Source organism: Haliaeetus leucocephalus, unplaced genomic scaffold (genome assembly GCF_000737465.1).
Source record: "Haliaeetus leucocephalus isolate CR32 unplaced genomic scaffold, Haliaeetus_leucocephalus-4.0 Scaffold206, whole genome shotgun sequence".
NCBI classification, from domain to species: Eukaryota; Metazoa; Chordata; class Aves; order Accipitriformes; family Accipitridae; genus Haliaeetus; species Haliaeetus leucocephalus.
In genome coordinates, this window is record NW_010972642.1 from 8,894,116 (window position 1) to 8,908,368 (window position 14,253).

The 14,253-nt window shown below is 36.4% G+C and overlaps 1 long non-coding RNA gene across 1 annotated transcript; it reads right to left on the reverse strand.

Moving 5' to 3' along the window:
- Positions 1–301: 301 nt before the first annotated feature.
- LOC104830963 lies at positions 302–13,981 on the reverse strand. The gene is made up of 2 exons (XR_774270.1): positions 13,898–13,981; positions 302–3,597 (listed from the first exon to the last, which is right to left on the reverse strand). It is a non-coding gene; the product is annotated as an uncharacterized LOC104830963 (long non-coding RNA).
- Positions 13,982–14,253: the final 272 nt, after the last annotated feature.

Consider the following 14,253-nt stretch of genomic DNA (forward strand, 5'->3'; position numbering starts at 1 on the left):
GAGGAAGAGACCTTCAACATTACGCATTACCATTTAAGCAGGAAATGCAGAGAAGATGACCACAGAATTAATCAAACCCTCTTTTAAATGGATGTAATTAAAAAACAAAACACACACAGAAAAACAACTTCATATATTTAGTTCTCAAAGCAGCTTCCATTTCACATTTAAGTCTTCTAAGTACCTGAACATTTCAATCACTGTACATATGAGCTGGAGCTTAGATGCCTTCAAGGAAAAAAAAAAGTTGTAGCCAGAGATTAATAAAACACAGGAGTAGAAAGGGAAATAAAACTCTACATTCTCATATCGCACAATTCAAGTTTATTCCATTCATTCTTGCAACACAAACTTAAAAATACAGTATCATTTAGCATTCTGATGTCTATGAACCATGATAATGATGAACCCAACTGTGTCAAAACAGTTAACAATGGTGAAAAGAGGAAGTCAAATATCAAAATGCACAGAGCACTAATTTTCTTCCATCACTGCGTAGAAAGATGATTGTTTATCCATTTACAAAATATAATTAAGACAAGTTCATTTTGAAATTTTGCATGCAACACTGCAATTGCTTGACCTAGGACACTCCATTCTTACCAGCCTCTTCTACAAATAATTCAATGTTGTGTTCAAGGATAAAGCTCCATTTAACTGCCATTCTCCTTTTCCCATTTGCTCCCCCTCAAGAAAAAGAAGCAGAAGGTACAAAATCCAAAATATACTTAGGGTTATAACTTATTCAACACAAATTTCAAAAGGAAAAGGTTTAAGAAGAGTGGATTTCCAAGTATATGTGATTCCAGTCTGACAAAGTATGTAAATTCTGTTTACAGAATGTAAAATAAGTTACAGTTTGGTATTTTCACCTAGTTAGGACCTACTCAAAGATAGAGGCAGCCACCCATTATTTTTTTTCCACAATATAGCTAACAAGAAGGGTACAAATGCACTAGCCCAGTTTCTAGACAATTACAAAAGCTTAAGCTTTTATTATGACTTTTTTTTTTTTTAAATCCTGGGCAAAATGATCAGTCACCTCTTATGTAGTACAAAAAGCAAAAAAGTATTTCTTCTTTATGAGCCAAACATTAAATGCCATCTTTTAACTATCTCGAAAGGCATCTTGGGTATATATTACAGCCAAATTGACACTTGTCTCACTGAAGTTTGTTTACATTCCACCACCCCACCCACCCCCCCCGCCTCAAGTGAAGTAAGAAAAAATAAGGTGTCCACGTAATTGTAGAAAAAGGGAGGCAAAATTGCCTCAGTGAATCACCAGAAGAGTTAGTACAAAGATGATGTTTCTTTACTACAATAATGCTCACTTAAATGAGAGTTGAGGGGCAGGGCAGGAAAGAATACAGAGGAAAAAAAACCCCAAAACACAACTATGGCCAACTTGACACTAATCAACACAAAATACTTGAATAATCAAGTTTTCCACATAAAAACAGATTGCAGTTCTCTAGACTAGTATTTTAATATCTAAGTATTTAATAGCATAATATGGAGGCAGATTTATGCCAAAGATGGTTACTTTCATAGCTGAATAAAGAGTTAAACCTATAGTCTGTGTTCACACTATTACAATGACATGACAATCCAGCACTGATCAGAGATAAAAGAGTTCTCTTTAAATAGTCATTAAAAGCACTGTTCATCAAACATACCTCTTTCATCAGCAGCTCACCAATTGATTTATCACTGATTTCCAACCCTTCTGCTCTTCCTTGCCACCCAACTCCAAGAAGCAAAGAGTAATTGCACTGTACAGTTTATGGCCAGAGTTGATTGTTTTCTCTATCGCTTTTCTTACAGGATGTGTACAGGTAAATGTGTTTCTGCCCTCATTTTACAGTCTAAATGCAAGGCCTTTTATAGCTGAGACATTCAATCATAACATGCAACATGATTCAAGTAAAACTAAGTCTCCGTTAAATATGAGTGGTAGTCACGAGCCTACTTCTACATATCCTCTCAATTTCAACAGTGACACCAAAATAATATCAGCTACTTTTGTTGAAGAATTCAGCATGAGACATTATATACATTTGTTTTCTGTATTGTGTATGTTATCAGAAAGTTTGAAATCTGTATTCCAAAAAAGAGGAAGATGTATAGTCTGCAGTATACACTTTTCTGTTATAAAACCTGTTCAGTTTTGGGTGAACCAGCAGTCTAATGAAAATTTTCAAGATGAAAGCCAAAAGCTCAGACATTCCTGAGGACCATAAGATGTGACAGGAATCCCTACATCATCATTAAATTCCTTCCCACAAATTATCAAGGCTGTCATAGTACTGTCACACTTACTGGTATAGTAAATCTTATCTAAAAGTCAATGGTTAATGTGGTATGGTTGCACCGGGAACTTTCAGAATAAGTCCCATGCGTCAACAAAATTTAAGAGGTTCATTCAGCCAACAATGAAACACCAATTCAAAGATATGCACAATTAAAAGTTTTTTTTTTTCCCCCTCCAGTAGCTAGAGCAAGTTAAGACTTTTACTTGTACATCTTCCTGGTCCTAACACCTGAACTTAGAAAGCTTACATGTATTTTAAAAGTTTACCAGAAGAGTTTAGCAACAATATTCACCTGATATGAATGTCTAAATAATTACTGTTCGTTTTCCACATTTGACTTGATTATCCTTGCATACCAAACAGCCTGTAGCTTTTGCGTGTGTCTAGAAATTTTATGCTGACATGGTGAGTAAAGAAATTCCATCTTACAATCCTTTTGGAAATAACTACAGTGACATTTTGAACTCTCTCAAAACCAGTTGCTTAAAATGTCTGTCCTGGACTAGAACAAACATGGGAAAGAAAAACCTCAAATTCAAGCATCCAAAAGTACCTTGGCAGATATTCTGGAGTGTAATGTCACCATGCCTCAACTGATCTTTCCTGGTTTACTCAAGAGTCAGAAAAACATTAGTGTGATATCCAATTACTCAATATAAAGAACAGCTCCAATAACTAGTATCAAAAGTCCTCAAAACTGCAATGTAAGCTTTAGGCAGAAGAAGAATAAAGCTACCCACTGAGAGAAAAGAGAGAAAAGCAACTCAGCCACCTACATTACTACACTTCAGATTATGGCAGATACTAATAGCATTGGACTATTGTCTCCTTCACAATTAGTTTCAGGTACATAGCACAGTACTTCCATCTAAAGGAATCTTTCAACAAAAATCTTAGTACTAACCTAGGAGGTTTCCAAGCCAAAAATTCAAGATCATGGTCTGTCTTCCTTCTTCCATTTTCACTAGAAATGGGAAGAGATTGTGCACTGAAAAGAAGTCCTAGAGGGAGACTGTTCATAATAGTTTTCAACCCTCTCCAGATTATCTTTGACACAAGCCCCTAACTAGTCTGATTCATAAAGAATTTCCCTCCCCCCGAAGTATTTAGCTGAAGAAGCTGGAAGATGCAAAGAGTGACAGACAGGCAGCAGTGTGAGGCCACAGGAGAGACATATAAGATATCAGTCCATCCGTCACTGAAGAAGAGTTTTGATTGCCTGGTTGTCAGTGGCTTCAAAGGCAGTTAGTCCATCTGGGCCTTTCACAGTCTTATCAGCACCCTGTAAAGACATTGAGAAGGACTGTCAATTCATAAAGCCAGGCTGTATTAGTATTAAATATGTCACAACAGTTACTTACGTTGGATAATTACATTGATTACATACAACTTTTTAGTACAGTGCATTGTTTTCATTTAGAAACCAAACAGGCAAGATTTATGTACAAAAGTATTAGGCACATAGCTGATCTAAGTTTCAAACTTTATAGTTTAGAACTAGAAAAAAAAGTCACATAACTTGCAACTTGCTGTGTGACAAGATCATCAAATTATCAATTAATCTTGGATAGAAACAGAAGGAATTTTTTCTTGTTAGTTTCCAGCAACTACTCTTAGAATGCAAGAATTCAGTGTTACACACTTCTATGAAATCTATGGTGCAACAAGCTTTTTCACATGCTAAATTAGGTAATGTCTGGAAGAACTTACTTACTAACAAATCATACTATTTTCTTTCTATATCATAAAAGACTACATCCATCTAGGATTGTGCTTCTCTCCCAGTTTGAAAAAATCCCTATTGCTACATAGAAAAAACCCCACCACAAAATCATTCCAAGTCAAAAACTGATCAAGTTTGTTTGTTTACACCTAAAAGGCAACAAAACAGAAAAGGGAGGCAACAGGAGGATAGAGGATAACAGAAATGCACCAACTAGACAAACTGCAGAATAGTAAGCACAAACACAGCCTCAGTGCCAGAATTATGGAAGGAGAGCAGAAGGGAAGCAAAGAGTGATTAACTAGTCATGTTTGCTTTGAGCACTGCATAGACATATACATAAGAGGGAAAACTCAGACTAAATTATAAATAGGGTAGTTAAAGGGATAAAAGTTATTAGAGAACACAGGACTGACTACAGAGATAGACATGTTTCTTGAAAATAAGATTAGATTCCAGAATAACTCTTCTTGAGAAGATATGCAAGTCTCACTTTAAAAATGTGTATTTGCTCCATTAAATGATAGGAAAAACACTGTGGGTACAGACACACTTTGTCAAGAGCATGTTCTGCAGAGGTTTGTCTTTAGTTTATGTATAAACTCTCTGTAGATTAAGTACAAATCTCTTCTCAGTTACAAGGAAGGAAGTGCACAGATTAATAGTTACTATTAAGGACATACAATAGTTTTCTAAGAACATAATGAAGCTAGAATTTCCACACCTTCTTTACTGATAAAAGATTATACACATAAAACACCACTAAGCTTCCATATATAATACCATGTCTGTTCCCAAAACAACTCTCAGCCCACTAAACTTCCCATTATAACTATTTCTAACAATCTAATAAACTGGATCTCATATTACTATGATTTGCTGCCAATACCACTTTTCACAACATAGAGTATTTCCCTCTTTGAAACCTCTGCTCTCTTTACTTGTAAATATTCAATCTGCCATTCTAAACAGATGGTTTTACAGTGGTTTCCAAGGCAGCAGTGCCCATCTTGTGGTCCACTGGCCAAACTGATCTTGTTGGAGCTGTTCATCTTTTGTGCAGCCCCTAGGGACCCTCAGTGCAAGACATGAGCTGAACAGACTGTTTTGTTTGGTGGCAATAAGCTGTGGGGCAGGGAGACAGTCTGCTGCTGTCAGAGAAAGAGCCTGGGAAAATAAAATTGTCTTGAGAACTCCAGTAAAGAATTCAGAGAGGAATACTTATAATCGCAGCAAACCCTTCCAGGCAGCTCATTTTCTCTAGTACCTTTCAGGTAGCAGAATACAGGCATACATTTTGTGCATATGCAATGAATTCACTCCAGTGACAGGAGCAATCATAACATTCACCTCTCTCCTGTCACTGTGTAACATCCTTGGCCCAAACAGTATGCTGTATGCTGCAGTATCACTGTTCTGTTAGGTATGAACATGAGCTGAATTGGTCTGTTCCCAAGAAGTGCAAGGTCATTGCAAACACACGCTTAGGCTGAAAACACTGAAACCCATTGCTTGTGAAACATTTATTTTTCCCCTAAAAAAACCTGAGAGATTTAACAGGTATTCGACAGTTACAATCTTAGTTCTCCTGGGAGAAGAAAGGCAACATGAAAATAGCACTGGCTTCTTTTGCAGGTGTTGATTATTTCTACTGTTTAGATAGCACTCTCAGATTAGAAACCATGTGGAAATCAAAAGGGCTTCAAAGCTGTTATTTGATGTTAAGCTCAGAAAACCTGAAGGAACTTAGACTTGAAGAAAAATGGAACTATGCAGTAACTGACTTGCCAGTATTCTTCTTGAAATCAGAGTTTAAAGAACCTTAACTTATAAAACTCTCCACCAATTTATCAGCGTTTAGGGTATAAAAGATATAACTGTTAACTGAAGTAACTTTAAAGAGAACTTTTAGTTTAGACAAAGGACTGCTTTCCACCCTCACGCACATTTGTACTTCAGAAAGTTACAGATATGCAAGATCTGAGTTTCTAAAACAGCTTTACTGAATGTAGGATAAGAGGGTCATGACTACCTAAGCAGGACACCATTTAATAAACTCAGTGTTAGTAAATTAGGAGAAGGGCCTCTTAGCTAGGCAGAAAGATTCCTGCCTGCATTCAATAGAACAAGAAGGAAATAATAAAGTTCAAGTCAAGATAACAGGGCCTGGAAGCAAGTTTAATGAAAGGTTCATAAAAGTACAATGATTCCACAGTATTCTCTACTTCCCCAAAGTAAAAAGCTATTAACATTTTATGTTTGCATTATGTTCTTTTCTCAAAATACACACATATATTTATAAACTCTCTTTCTTTGGCAGGGTAATAACAAACAAGAACATGTGCCCTTTTAAGCCACTGGGCAAAGCACAGATGTTAAAACATGCTCTGAAGGCAGCACAATAGCTACTAGGGTACAACTGCAGTTCAGAAAAAAAAACCATGAAGGTAGCAGATAAAGGCAATGCAGAGCTGTCACCAAACACTGTGAAACCAGAATTAGGGGCACATAATGAAGCTGGTAGAAGACTGGCTTACACAGCAAGCAGCAAACTTCCAGAACGAGTTGCCAGATGAAGTTACAGAGGCAGATGTCAGCTTGTTCAAAAAGAATATTGATGAATTCATGGACAACAAATCTATAAACACTTCTTAAAGGCAAAGACGTGTGTACATCTAAAACCCTCACTACAACAACTATGAATGAGGGGAATAAGTGAGCAGAAGTGGTCATACAACTCTTCCCAAATGGAATCCCTTTTGCCACTGTCAGAGGAGAAAAAAAGGGTGCTGAATTGCCTAACTCAATAGGATATTTCTTATAACGTGTTTTTAGTAGACAGCAGAAATCAAATTGCATTAGATATTTGCAGAAAGCAGAACTATTTTCAAAACTGAACAAACGGATGAGATTTGTCGCATCTTTCAAATAAACATCATCCTCCATCAGAAGCACTCAGAATGGTTTGATTGTCCATTGTAACATGATATTCCACACATTTTTATAATACTAAGAATTGCCCAAACTATTTCTAGGTTATATACAGTATAGGTAAGGTTTGATAGTTTAAAAAGGAAGGATTATAAAACAACAACAGTTTTGTAGAAATAGGCAAAATGAATTCTTCAAAACATATGTTTTAAGGATACAGTATTTTGATCTCTAGCCTGACCAAAAAAACCATTTGTTAGAAAAACATTTTTCAACTCTGACCTAGAGTGTTTACACTACTTCTGGTAGCCGTAACACCTTAAGATTTAACTCCTTCTACTTTAGTAAATTCATCCATCCCTTGTGAAGGGCAGTAAAAACCAACTTCACCCACTGTGTATTTCAGTACTTGGAGTCTTTCAATTTTTGAGAATTAATAAGATATTTTATTATTACCTACTGGTAATAGTAGGTTAATTAAGCTTTTTGGAGGCTGATCTAGCATACATATATCAGCTGTTTGTTAATCTAAACATTAAAATCTTGCGCCCAAATGGAAGGTATGATCTCTTCTAATGTACAGAAAAGTTTCAAGTATGAAACCTCACATTTTGATTTTTTTTCCCCACTTCAGTATGTTTTACAACAAATTGGCGATTTCAGACCAACATTGGAGCTTTAATTGCCACAGGTTTGGAAGGATTGACTCTATTTGAACATTTTAAACATGTCAACAAAAACTCTGGTTTTGATCTTTAAGATTAAATTACTACCTTATCAATGTTTTAGTTCATATTGGGCAGGCCTGAACCATCAGAGATGACCACAGCCATGCTACGGTGAAAACCAGTTAATGAATCCAATCTGTCAAAATCATGACAGTAATTGATTATGGCTGATCACTATGATTAGCACAACAGCAGTGCTTGAAAACAATCATTTGTAATCTCAACTTTTTAAATTTTCAAACTACATCTAAGTTTCTTATAGTGCAATAAATCAGACTGAGCATTGCCAAATCCAAAGTTAAAACATCTGAACAAGGCATCAGGAAGTCCTCACTGAAATGCTAACTTCAGAAGAAGGTGTGTAACAAAGGCCCTTTTGAGAAACTACCTTTGGAAGAGTATAATATATCTACTTTTAAATTATGTTAGGAGCTTATAAGTAATCCTATATGTGAACTGTGGTTAGGAGGTCAAAGTCATATAACTACTTCACACTTTGTTTAAAACAACGGAAGTTGTTCTATTTATACAAAATAACAGTATGTTGGTTATATCTGTTTTTTTCACATTGGAAGAAATGTTTGAACTTGAATACCAACACAAATTATGGTAGTACGTGAAGCTACAGTTCAGAGTACCTTAATCATAAAACTGTAATTTCAACAAAATGCTTTTTGCTATGCTTCATGAATAGAAAAAAACCCAAACAAAATATTGGGGGTTAAATCCATGCAATCATTAAAATAGGTGAACTTGGGAAAAAAACCCTAAAATCTAAAACTTTGTCAACAACTTCAATACTGAACAAAGGATCTACCAAAAAGTAAAAGCAGCTTTATAGAGCTGCTAGCTTTCTGAAGCTGCAAAATTACTGCTTAAACCTGATGGAGTACTCAGCTGCAACCACTAATGAATATTAAAATCACATTTCAAATACTTCCTGTAAAACCCACCAGGAAATTCCATCAAATTATTCTTCTTCACAGTACTTAACTCACCATTTTTGATGAATGTACTTTCCAAGGTCAAACCAAATGTTACAGGATTTACCTGCCTTTCACAGAAAAATCACATTTTAAATGCTTGCAGGGATTCCAAGAAGAAACTTGGAGCTAAATCACTTGGTTTAGGGAGCTCTTAATACCCCTCCAGAGACAGCAGTTTGAAAAGCTAAAGTAAGTGTTATAACACAAACAAGATTAAGGAAAGAGTTCTCCTGCAGTTTTCATATCGCTCCAATTTTAATATGTAGCCAAATGCTACAGGATCACCAGATAGTTTAGAAAATGTTAACTATGTCATAATTTGGAACCATGGTTAACTCAAGACAGAATTTAATGCATTCTTAAGGGGACAGTGATACTATGACTTGACAAACAATGTACAGTTCTATTTCAGAGACTTGAGCACCAGCGTGATGGAAAGTTGAATATATTAAGGAATGGCAGACACTGAAGTTGGCTGATGAAAGGCCTTTGAGAACAAGCCAGTCAGTCATCTACTACAACAGTGGCATTCTTAAAAATGACTTGAAGATAACCTCTCGGAGTCCCTTCCAGACTTTTTAAAAATTATTTAACCTGCATGTCAGATGTAGTCCAACCTGATTTATCTACAATTTTCCTCAGCATATTCCTACAAATACTGTAGAATAAAGTTCTGCTTCTGAGACAGAGGACTCGTCCAAGGCATCACCCTGCTGTGGTACTGTCAAACCAGACCGGTGCTCCAGGGAGCTCTTGAGAATTGGAAACATCTCTCCCTCCACTGCCCTCACACAAAACTTCACATGTGGGCAGTTCTCAGAGGAAGTTTCCATCCTCAGAAGCTGTGATACCATTTGATTCTGACACATTGCTAGCCCCAGTGAAAAAGAACTCGTTAGCTGGTTTGGGCTGTAACAAGAATGGCTGGGAATACTACTTGAAAGTTGGAATTGGCTTTGTACTGCTTCTGAGAAGACATCAAAAGGACAAAGAGCTAGTAGTTTAGGTCTAAGAGCAACATCTTTAGTTTTGTTCTTCCTGTAGTCACTCCAAATATAGTTTAACAGTTAAGTTTTCCATAAGAAAGGAAAATAGTGTCACCTGTGTGTCCAATAAATGCATATAATCAGCATGACAGTTCTTGCTTTAATATAAGAAAAATGCGAATGGGTCCATCAGATTTATAATTAATAACTGAGCTTCTGAGGAGAAAAGGAGCATCTTATTGCCAGACCAATGAAAGAGCTGGTTTTTAGCTTGTCTTTACAGTGTCCATTCTGAACTCTTCTGCTGAAAAGGGTGATGGGGAACAGAATTAGAACTATTTTAAAGTCATCCTAGCACCGTATGCTAACCTTGGAAAATTTCCTCCAACTTAGCAGTAAAAGGGCAATGTATATGAAGGACAAAGTTTGACACATCACATCCAGTGCCTCAGCCAGATTTCAATGGATTATTAAAAGCTTTGTAGCCCAGATATCATAACTACACACCTAAAAAATCCTAAGCCTCAACTCTTTCTTTTTATAACCTTAAATATTCCAGCACATTTCCAATGCAGATCTGCATAAAGCCATGACAGGCACTGGAGCACAACCAAAGAAGGGCAATGAAGCTGATAAAGGGTCTAGAGCACAAGTACTATGAGGAGCAGCTGAGGGAACTGTGATTGGTTGGTCTGGAGAAAAGAAAGCTCAGGGGAGACCTTATCACTCTCTACAACTACCTGAAAGGAGGTTGTAGCAAGGTGGGTGTCAGTCTTTCCCAAGGTAAGAAGTGATAGGACAAGAGGAAGAGGCCTCAAGTTGTGCCAGGGGAGGTTTAGATTGGATATTAAGAAAAATTTCTTCACCGAAAGGGTTGTCAAGCACTGGAACAGGCTGCCCAGGAAAGTGGTTGAGTCAACCATCCCCAGAGGTGTTTAAAAGATGTGTAGACATGGCACTTAGGGACATGGTTTAGTGGTGGACTTGGCAGCATTAGGTTTACGGTTGGACTCAATGATCTTAAGGGTCTTTTCCAACCTAAATGATTCTATGATTTTATCAGTTCAGCTGTATATGGGCTGCCAGTGATTCCCAGATAAACCACCAGGCTTCACTACTCCAAAAAGTAATTTCTGTTTTAGACACAGCATCCTCACAGCATTCAAGTTCCATGTGTGATAAGCATTAGCTAAGAACCCCAAAACACTCCTTGCTGAGGAATAAGAGTAACAACTGTGCTTTATCATAGGAAAGCCTTGTTGAAAGTTAGTTGAAATTCCATAAAACAAATTGCTATTGCTGCTTTTTAAGGGACAACAGTTGGTGTAATGGCTTTAACTATTAGTATCCTCTACAGAGAATTCTATTAGTCATGTGACATGTACATCAAAAACTTTTGTAAACACTGAACTGATAAGAGCCAGCGTAGTTCCCCCAGTACTTTTCAAGTTAAGTTCTTATGAGTGTAAACCATTTCTAATGTGAACTTAGAAGAAGCTTGGCTGTGTTTCACTGTGCAATTGCATGATCACCAATATCAACATCAGAAAGCACAAGTTTGCAGCAGCCCAGGCTACTTCAGCTTAAGATCGAGTGGGCACTCTAATCATTCTAGTCAGTTTAAGAGCTTAGAATCTCGATTCAGTGTCTCTACTATTTATATGTATTTATTATCCTCTGAAAGTGAATTATGCCCAAATACTGTTAATGCTTTTACTGCTTTCAGTGGAAGATTGTTTAAAGAATGCTCTGCAGTCACATTACATGAAAGAATAACCAGCTTACTTCCAGCTGAATGATTCTTCTACAGTAACAGAAAGTTTACAAAAATCCTAGAGGTCACCTTGACTAAGCTAACCTTTTTCATATTTGGTACTTTTATTAAGGTTTTTTTTTGCATTTTATGTCTGATTAATGTCTGAAACACTTGTTTGAATACCCCTCCTCTCAATAGCTCAACAGTCTCACATGGAAGATTTACAAACATCCCCACAATTCATATACTGTAGAAGGCAGTACAGAACACTAGCTTAAAATAATTCAACTTCCAAATCAACAACTGCATCCAACATAGAATCATTTATATTAAATCTACCTTAGCAGGTGAGGAGGAAAAATATTTTATTCATTACATAATTTTAACTTGATCAAACTGCCAACGTTTTTATATTTCCTGTATGCTAACAGACTAAGGAGATATGCGTCACTGTTCATCGGTTCTCAAAACTTGTGAAAGTACAAAAAAAATTCATTATTTTTGTTTTCCTTTTTAAAAATAGTTAAGGAGGTTATTGACTTCTAGTCCAACAGCTTAAGGGATGTTCTATGACAGAGGCCACATATGCAAGAGCTCAACTAACAAGGTAAATGAAGGCAGCTGAAACGAGGTACATGTAAAATAATGAAGCTTCTTAGAGGTAAGTAGAAGTGTAGTATTTACAAAAGCAACAAAGAACAGCTTTGAAGAAAAATCTTAAATATATTGATCCATCATTTGCATCTGCAGTTCCACTATTTACATACACTAACATCAGACATTCAATATTTGTCCTGCAATTGGAGTAACAATAAAATACACTCCACTCCGAAAGTAACTGGGAAGAACATTGAACAGTCAAAGTTAAACAGTCAGTAATTTTTAGAACGTTCAGTAAGGGTTGAACTACCTGATCTCCCAGGTATCTGCTATCAAAGAACATATGAAATCAGACTATGTTACAAACAAGTTGTGACCACAGATGTTCAAACAAGGGTCATAAGATAACTATATTAAGAGAAAGAACAACCTCTTAATGTAAGATCTGCCTCAGAGTGAGCTGATGAGCAAAGTTCTAGTTCATAAATATTTCATCAGCTAGCCCATATGAATGGAAGCAAGCAGATGTGGTACAACATTTAGCTCTGCATGAAGAAATCTGAAAATAATACAAGCCTTCCCAAACTATCCAGTTGCAGTAACATTTTTCTAACCTCATCTCCTAGTCCAAGTCCACTTTCTTATAACATTTGGCACATCTTGTAAGATTGCCTCATCTTTATGACTGCTGAACTTAACCAATGCCATTCAAATTGTACCAAGTATAGAGATCAATACATTCTCACAAGCTGTGTGAAAAATAGTTGGTTCAGGAAGGACCTTAATGCCCTCGCTGACAGACGTACAATGAATGCACAACCCTTACTAGTTGCCAGACAATTCATGTTTGAACTCAAGTTTTGAGGCATCTTATTTATTATTTGAGCAACTTATTTAGAATGCAAAACACTTCAAAACAGAAATGGAAAGAAATACAACATGGGATAAAGGATACCTTTTTTTTGTAACCTGTATATAATGATCCTAAATGAAGGATCAGTCCTCACAACAAATTTAAGCAAGTTCAATGTACCATTTGAATCCTAAATTAACAGTCACAGCATTTCTTCACAGAAAGGCATAACTAACATTAGATAGGATCAGAGAAGTGAAATTCATGCAGCATTAAGGCAGTTAAGGAGAACTTTACCTCAGAGCGGCATATGAAAATATTACATAGTATGAAATCCTTTGGACAAATGATTTAAGTGGGTTCATATACTGAAAATGTAGTTAACCTCCTCTTTTCAAGGAAGGTATAACAAGAAGGAGAACATATGAATGGAGACAAAACGTTACTTGAATTAACTACTGCTTTGTAAAGTGGATCACCTTTGTAATATGAATGAAAGGGAGAACAGAAACAGATTAAGCTTATTCTCCCCAGGACAAAATTTACAAGCTCTACAACAGAGAAAGCTTGTCTTCCTACTTTTACTTGCCCTCAGTCTGCCAACCCAGATGGGTTTTCAGTCATCTGGCAAAAGCAAAGGGAAACCACACCTCTGAGCAACTTCACAGTGGAGACTCCATCACATGAAACACTTAAGCAGCTGCCAAAGCTAAGTCCCACTCCTCCCCATGTGCTGAAGGAATGAATTTTTTTTTTTTTTTCTTGCCTGATTTGCTGTTAACTGCTCTCTAGCTGGATACTCTTAGTGGTCATTATTACCGTTGCTACACTGCAGAAGTCCTGAACTTTCTCCTTCAACTGTCTTCTCTGTAATCAGAGTACCCTCTCTGGTTTAGCAACATAAAACAGCATTTGTTTGATGTTCTGAACTTCTCAAGCACCATAATCTTATTGAAAAAAAAATATCATAGTGATATACTTCGCTAATGGATAGCTTGTTCTAAACATTTGTCTCTCACCTTTGACAGAAGCAATTTCACACAGGAAACATGGCCCTCATAGACTGCTGATAGGAGTGGTGTGATATTATGTTTGTCTGGAGCCTGTAAATTGAGACACAGTTATTTGAAGCACAATTTCACACAACATTAAAAGGTTTCACTTAACATTTTAATTTCGTTTTGTCAACAGTAGAGCGAAGGTAAGGATTTAAGAATATTATCCAGAAATGCATCTCCTCAGAATTTTTTACTCTCCTTTGCAAAAATAAAACTAATTGCTTAAAAAAACAACCAAGTAACAGCAAAGTATTTCTCCATAAGACTTCTAGGTATCCCTAAGTTTGTCTGTTTTTTCAGGTCAATGACAGAAATTG